The sequence below is a fragment of the Arachis stenosperma genome, chromosome 10 (assembly GCF_014773155.1).
Source record: "Arachis stenosperma cultivar V10309 chromosome 10, arast.V10309.gnm1.PFL2, whole genome shotgun sequence".
Taxonomy (NCBI): domain Eukaryota; kingdom Viridiplantae; phylum Streptophyta; class Magnoliopsida; order Fabales; family Fabaceae; genus Arachis; species Arachis stenosperma.
In genome coordinates this window covers 63,469,829-63,476,909 of record NC_080386.1, presented here as the reverse complement: position 1 = coordinate 63,476,909, position 7,081 = coordinate 63,469,829, and the positions used below count along the sequence as shown (strand labels likewise).

The following is a 7,081-nucleotide window of genomic DNA, read 5'->3' as shown; positions in this document are numbered from 1 at the left end:
TCGAGTATGGACAACTGACGGTTCATCTTGTTGCTTAGATTAGGTATTTTTCAGAGTTCTTAAGAATGAATTCTAGTGTTTCTAGGTGATGTTCTTATCATCACGAAAGCTGATTGATCCTCATCAATTTAGCTCTTGAATGCAATGTCCTGCTGAAGCTTGGCTATCCATGTCTAATTCCTTTAGACTGAAGCTTTAGACTAACATTGCATGATTCCTGGAATTCTCATTAAGAATTTTGATACCTTTATTTTCTTCTTCCACTTAATTTTCGAAAAATCCAAAAAAAAATTATAAAAATCATAAAACCCAAAAATATTTTATGTTTCTTGTTTGAGTCTAGTGTCTTATTTTAAGTTTGGTGTCTTGCATGCATTGTTTATTTGATCTTGGTTCTATTTTCAAGTCAATAGTACAGGGAACTGAAGATTCAGAAGATGCAGCAGAGGAATTACACAGAAAAAGCTGGGCGTTCAAAACGCCCAGTGAAGAAGGACAGACTGGCGTTTAAACGCCAGCCAGGGTGCCTGGTTGGGCGTTTAACGCCCAAAAAGGTAGTGCATTGGGCGTTAAATGCCAGAATGTGCACCATTCTGGGCGTTTAACGCCAGGATGGCACAAGAGGGAAGATTTTGTTTTTAATGCAAATTTTTTTTTCAAGTTTTCAAAGTTTTTTTAAAATCAAATCTTTTTAAATTGTTTTTCAAATCATATCTTTTCAATCATATCTTTTTAAAACCATGACTTTTCAATCATATCTTTTTGGTTTATTTTTTTTTCAAAATCTTTTTCAAAAATTACTTGATTTCTTTCCCACTCCTGGTTTTCGAAAATCAATTAAAGTTTTTCAAAATGTTTTCAAAATCTTTCACTTAATTTTCGAAAATTTCTTCCTCTCTTCTCACATCCTTCTATTTATGGAGTACCACTCCTTCTCAATGCACAATTCGAACTCTATCTGATTAAGTTCGAATTTTTCTACCTCTTCCTTCTAATTTTCTTCTTCTCTGACACCTCAAGGAATCTCTATACTGTGACATAGAGGATTCCATATTTTCTTGTTCTCTTCTCTTTCATATGAGCAGGAACAAAGACAAAGGCATTCTTGTTGAAGCTGACCCTGAACCTAAAAGGACCTTGAAGCGAAAGCTAAGAGAAGCTAAAGCACGATTCTCTATAGAGGACCTGACAGAAATCTTCAAAGAAGAAGAACCCATGGCAGCCGAAAACAACAACAATGCCAATAATGCAAGGAAGGTGCTGGGTGACTTTACTGCACCTACTCCCGACTTCTATGGGAGAAGCATCTTTATCCCTGCCATTGGAGCAAACAACTTTGAGCTTAAGCCTCAATTAGTTTCTCTAATGCAACAGAATTGCAAGTTCCATGGACTTCCATTGGAAGATCCTCATCAGTTTTTAGCTGAATTCTTGCAAATCTGTGACACTGTCAAGACTAATGGGGTTGACCCTGAGGTCTACAGACTAATGCTATTCCCTTTTGCTGTAAGAGACAGAGCTAGGACATGGTTGGACTCACAACCTAAAGAAAGCCTGAACTCATGGGAAAAGCTAGTCAATGCATTCTTGGCAAAGTTCTTTCCACCTCAAAAATTGAGTAAGCTTAGAGTGGAAGTCCAAACCTTCAGACAGAAGGAAGGTGAATCCCTCTATGAAGCTTGGGAAAGATACAAACAATTGATCAGAAAGTGTCCCTCTGATATGCTTTCTGAATGGAGCATCATAGGTATTTTCTATGATGGTCTCTCTGAACTGTCCAAGATGTCTTTGGATAGCTCTGCTGGAGGATCTCTTCATCTGAAGAAGACGCCTACAGAAGCTCAAGAACTAATTGAAATGGTTGCAAATAACCAATTCATGTACACTTCTGAAAGGAATCCTGTGAACAATGGGACAAATCAGAAGAAAGGAGTTCTTGAGATTGATACTCTGAATGCCATATTGGCTCAGAACAAAATATTGACTCAGCAAGTCAATTTGATTTCTCAAAGTCTGTCTGGAATGCAAAATGCGCCAAGCAGTACTAAGGATGCTTCATCTGAAGAAGAAGCTTATGATCCTGAGAACCCTTCAATGGAAGAGGTGAATTACCTGGGAGGACCCTATGGAAACACCTATAATTCTTCATGGAGAAATCATCCAAATTTCTAATGGAAGGATCAACAGAGACCTCAACAAGGTTTCAACAACAATAATGGTGGAAGAAACAGGTTTAGCAATGGCAAGCCTTTTCCATCATCTTCTCAGCAACAGACAGAGAATTCTAAGCAGAACCACTCTGACTTAGCAACCATGGTCTCTGATCTAATCAAAACCACTCAAAGTTTCATGACTGAAACAAGGTCCTCCATTAGGAATTTGGAGGCACAAGTGGGACAGCTGAGCAAGAAAGTTACTGAACTCCCTCCAAGTACTCTCCCAAGCAATACAGAAGAAAATCCAAAAGGAGAGTGCAAGGCCATCAACATGACCGAATTTGGAGAGGAAGGAGAGGCAGTGAACGCCACTGAGGAAGACCTCAATGGACGTCCACTGGCCTCCACTGAGTTCCCCTATGAGGAACCATGGGAATCTAAGGCTCAAAATGAGACCATAGAGATTCCATTGGACTTACTTCTGCCTTTCATGAGCTCTGATGAGTATTCCTCCTCTGAAGAGGATGAGTATGTCACTGAAGAGCAAGTTGCTAAATACCTTGGAGCAATCATGAAGCTAAATGACAAGTCATTTGGAAATGAGACTTGGGAGGATGAACCCCCTTTGCTCACCAAAGAATTGGATGACTTGTCTAGGCAGAAATTACCTCAAAAGAGACAAGATCCTGGGAAGTTTTCAATACCTTGTACCATAGGCACCATGACCTTCAAGAAGGCTCTGTGTGACTTAGGGTCAAGTATAAACCTCATGCCTCTCTCTGTAATGGAGAAGCTAGGGATCTCTGAGGTACAAGCTACAAGAATCTCACTAGAGATGGCAGATAATTCAAAGAAACAAGCCTATGGACTTGTAGAGAATGTTCTGGTAAAAGTTGAGGACCATTACATCCCTACTGATTTCATAGTCCTAGAGACTGGGAAGTGCATGGATGAATCCATCATCCTTGGCAGGCCCTTCCTAGCCACAGCAAAGGCTGTGATTGATGTTGACAGAGGAGAATTGATCATTCAAGTGAATGAAGAATCCTTTGTGTTTAAGGCTCAAGGAAATCCCTCTGTCACCATGGAGAGGAAGCATGAAGAGCTTCTCTCAAAACAGAGTCAAACAGAGCCCCCACAGTCAAACTCTAAGTTTGGTGTTGGGAGGCCACAACCAAACTCTAAGTTTGGTGTTGAATCCCCACATTCAAACTCTAAGTTTGGTGTTGGGAGGTTCCAACATTGCTCTGAGCAATTGTGAGGCTCCATGAGAGCCCTCTGTCAAGCTACTGACATTAAAGAAGCGCTTGTTGGGAGGCAACCCAATGTTATATTTTATCTATTTTCCTTTGTTATTTTATGTTTTCTGTAGGTTGATGATCATGAGGAGTCACAAAATCAATTGAAAAAGCAAAAACAGAATGAAAAACAGGAAGAAAAATAGCACACCCTGGAGGAAGGCCTTGCTGGCGTTTAAACGCCAGTAAGAGTAGCAGTTGGGCGTTTAACGCCCAGTCTGGCACCATTCTGGGCGTTTAACGCCAGAAAGGGGCACCAGACTGGCGTTAAACGCCAGGAAAGGGCAAGAACCTAGCGTTAAACGCCAGAAATGGGCACCAGCCAGGCGTTTAACGCCAGAATTGGCTCAAAACGCATTTTTGCATGCCATTTGGTGCAAGGATGACTTTTCCTTGACACCTCAGAATCTGTGGACACCACAGGATCCCCACCAACCCCACCACCCTCTTTCTTCTTCACCCATTCACCAATCACCTCAATACCTCTTCCCCAAAAACCCTTCACCTATCAAATCCCATCTTCTCTTTACCACTCACATCCATCCTTCATAAAACCCCACCTACCTTACCATTCAAATTCAAACCACTTTCCCTCCCAAACCCACCCATAATGGCCGAACTCTACCCCTCCTGTCACCCCTATATAAACCCATCTTCACTCCTTCATTTTCACACACCCTAAACACTACTTCTTCCCCCTTTTTGGCCGAACCACACAACCTCCTCCATCTCCTCCATTTTCTTCTTCTTCTCCTCTATTCTTTCTTCTTTTGCTCGAGGAAGAGCAAACCTTTTAAGTTTGGTGTGGTAAAAGCCTTGCTTTTTGGTTTTTCCATAACCATTTATGGCATCCAAGGCCGGAGAAACCTCTAGAAAGAGGAAAGGGAAGGCAAAAGCTTTCACCTCCGAGTCATGGGAGATGGAGAGATTCATCTCAAGGGTGCATCAAGACCATTTCTATGAAGTTGTGGCCTTGAAGAAGGTGATCCCCGAGATCCCTTTCAAACTCAAAAAGGGTCAACTTTGATCAAAGGTTGGACCAAGTCCTCACAGACATTTGTGAAGAGGGCGCCCAATGGAAGAGAGATTCAAGAGGGAAGCCGGTTCAACTGAGAAGGCATGACCTCAAGCCCATCACTAAGAAAAGGATGGAGCAAACAAGAGACCCCACTCATCATGAAATCCCTGAGATACCTCAAGGGATGCACTTTCCTCCACAAAACTATTGGGAGCAAATCAACACCTCCCTAGGAGAACTGAGTTCCAACATGGGACAACTAAGGGTGGAGTACCAAGAACACTCCATTCTCCTCCATGAAATTAGAGAAGATCAAAGAATCATGAGAGAGGAGCAACAAAGACAAGGAAGAGACATTGAGGAGCTCAAGCACTCCATAGGATCTTCAAGAGGAAGAACAAGCCGCCATCACTAAGGTGGACCCGTTCTTTAATCTCCTTGTTCTTTATTTTCTTGTTTTTCAAATTTTCATGCTTATGTTTATCCATGTTTGTGTCTTATGATCATTAGTGTCTTAGTGTCTATGCCTTAAAGTTATGAATGTCCTATGAATCTGTTCCGAGGGTTACCTGAAACGTGGAGCTCGGTCGTCTTGGTGAGACCCGAGGTGAGGGTTCTGTGACCCGAGCTTGATGCGCTGAGCGGCGGGTGGTTGTACCTGCAATGACACTCCGATGCTTAAGTTAGCATGGGTCCAAGCAGATATGTGTAGAATGTAGAATGTATGTTATACCTGGGTGCTCCAGTGTATTTATAGTAGTTGGCCGTGATCTTCCCTGGATAAGATATTCTTATCTTATCTTATCTTTGGGAGTCTTATCTCTATCTTTTGTGGAACCGCCTTTCCTAGGCCTTTTTCGGCCTTTAGGTTTTGGGCTTCGTTCCTTTTGATGGGCCTTCTTCTTTATTTGTCCGAGGTCCGACCTCAGGCGTGGGCCTTTGGGACGAGGTCGGACCTTCTGCGAACTTCCCGAGTTTGGAGAGCTCGGTCAGGGTATGAACAGTGCCCCTGTCCGAGTTCGTCCTTTTGAGAGGTCGAGCTCGGACATAGTCGTTCTTTTCAAAATCTGAAAATGGCCGTTTCAGCATTTATTGCTTTTTACCGTTTCTTCCTCGATTTCCGTTCGGGCTCTGCGAAGGCATTTATTTATTTGCCCCTTTCCTCATTTTCTTTGTTTATTCTGTTCCCTTTCCCTTTTTCTGGGTTTTTCGCCGCCTCTCTTTCGAGCATCTTCCTTCTTTCTCTCTGTTCTTCTTCTCCGATTCTTTCTGTGCGTTGTTTTTCGGGGTTTCCTCTGCGCCGCTGTTTTCGTTCTTCTTGCATCGGAGCTCGTCGTCTTCTTCCTTTTTCCCAGGTTTGTTTCTTGTCTTTACTTTTGCTGTGCACATATGCTGGGGTTGCCCCGGAAAGAGGCGCCGCCATTGCTCTGGTTGTTTGTATGTGGGGGGGGGGGGCTCTTTTCTCTTGGTACTTTGTTTTCGGGTTTACTGCATTTTTCTTCTAAAAGAACTTTTGTTTTCTTGCTTCTGCTGAATGGGTTTTTTTGCTGTCTGCCTATTTATGTGATTTTTGGCTTGCTGTTGTAATCTTCTTTGTAGGCAAGATTTTTTATGTCTCGAAAGGTGTTTCAAGCAATGTCGACCAAGATTCCGAGTGGTCTTGGTTGGGTAGATCCTGTTCCTTTAAGGGTCCCTTCTGTTGTAGATTCTGAGTATCTAGTTAGGTTCCGTAGGGAGTGTAGTATTTGTGAGAACAGGGAGTCTGAACGGGATTATGAGCTAGTAGCCCCAGAGTCCGAGGAGAGAGTGTGCTTCCCGCCTTTAGAAAGTTCCGAGAAGCTATTCTTTTATGCTTACGATTGTTTTTTCTCTAAGCTGGGTGTACGACTTCCTTTTACCGACTTGGAGTCCGAGGTCCTTTGGTCTTGTAACCTTGCCCCTACGCAACTCCATCCAAATTCTTGGGCGTTTTTAAAGCTGTTTCAACTTTTGTGTCAGTTTTTGGGCGTCTCCCCTTCTGTTTCTCTTTTTTCCTATCTGTTCGCGTTGACGAAGCCGGGTCGGGTGCTGGGAAGGTGTCTTGGGTCTCTTTTAGGGCTAACCAGGGGAAGAAGTTTTGTACCTTGTATGATGAGTCGTTTCATGATTTCAAGAACTACTATTTCAAGGTCCGGGCTGCTGGAGATGCCCGACCTTTCTTTCTAGATGAGAGTGGGGAGCCTTCTTTTCCTCTTTGTTGGCAGGAGAATGTAGTGTCGGTTAAGTATACTTTTGAGAGTCTAGATGAGGTAGAGCAGGCTTTTGCGGGTGTGTTGAGCAGTTTATGGGGTCGGGCACCTCACTTGGACACGAAGAAAATGTTGGGAGATCCAAGCCTTCTCCGTTCCGAGTTAGGTAGTTCCCGACCTCTCCGAGCTTCATCCTTTTAGTATTTTGCCTGTTTTGGTGGAATTCCTGTTTGTGATAATCCCTTTCTTTTTGTTTCTGCAGAGATGTCTTCTCAGGCGGATTCCATGAAGTTTCTTCGTCGGTCGAAGAAGTCTGCGGCTGCTCGGAATATCGAGGCTGAGGTTTCTGCCCGATCTTCTCCGCAGAAGACTACCGTGGGT

General features: G+C 43.1%; 1 non-coding gene across 1 annotated transcript; it reads right to left on the bottom strand.

Moving 5' to 3' along the window:
- Positions 1–1,620: 1,620 nt before the first annotated feature.
- On the bottom strand, positions 1,621–1,728 carry LOC130958312 (small nucleolar RNA R71). Its single transcript, XR_009077440.1, has one exon. It is a non-coding gene; the product is annotated as a small nucleolar RNA R71 (small nucleolar RNA).
- Between the last annotated feature and the right edge of the window lie 5,353 nt (positions 1,729–7,081).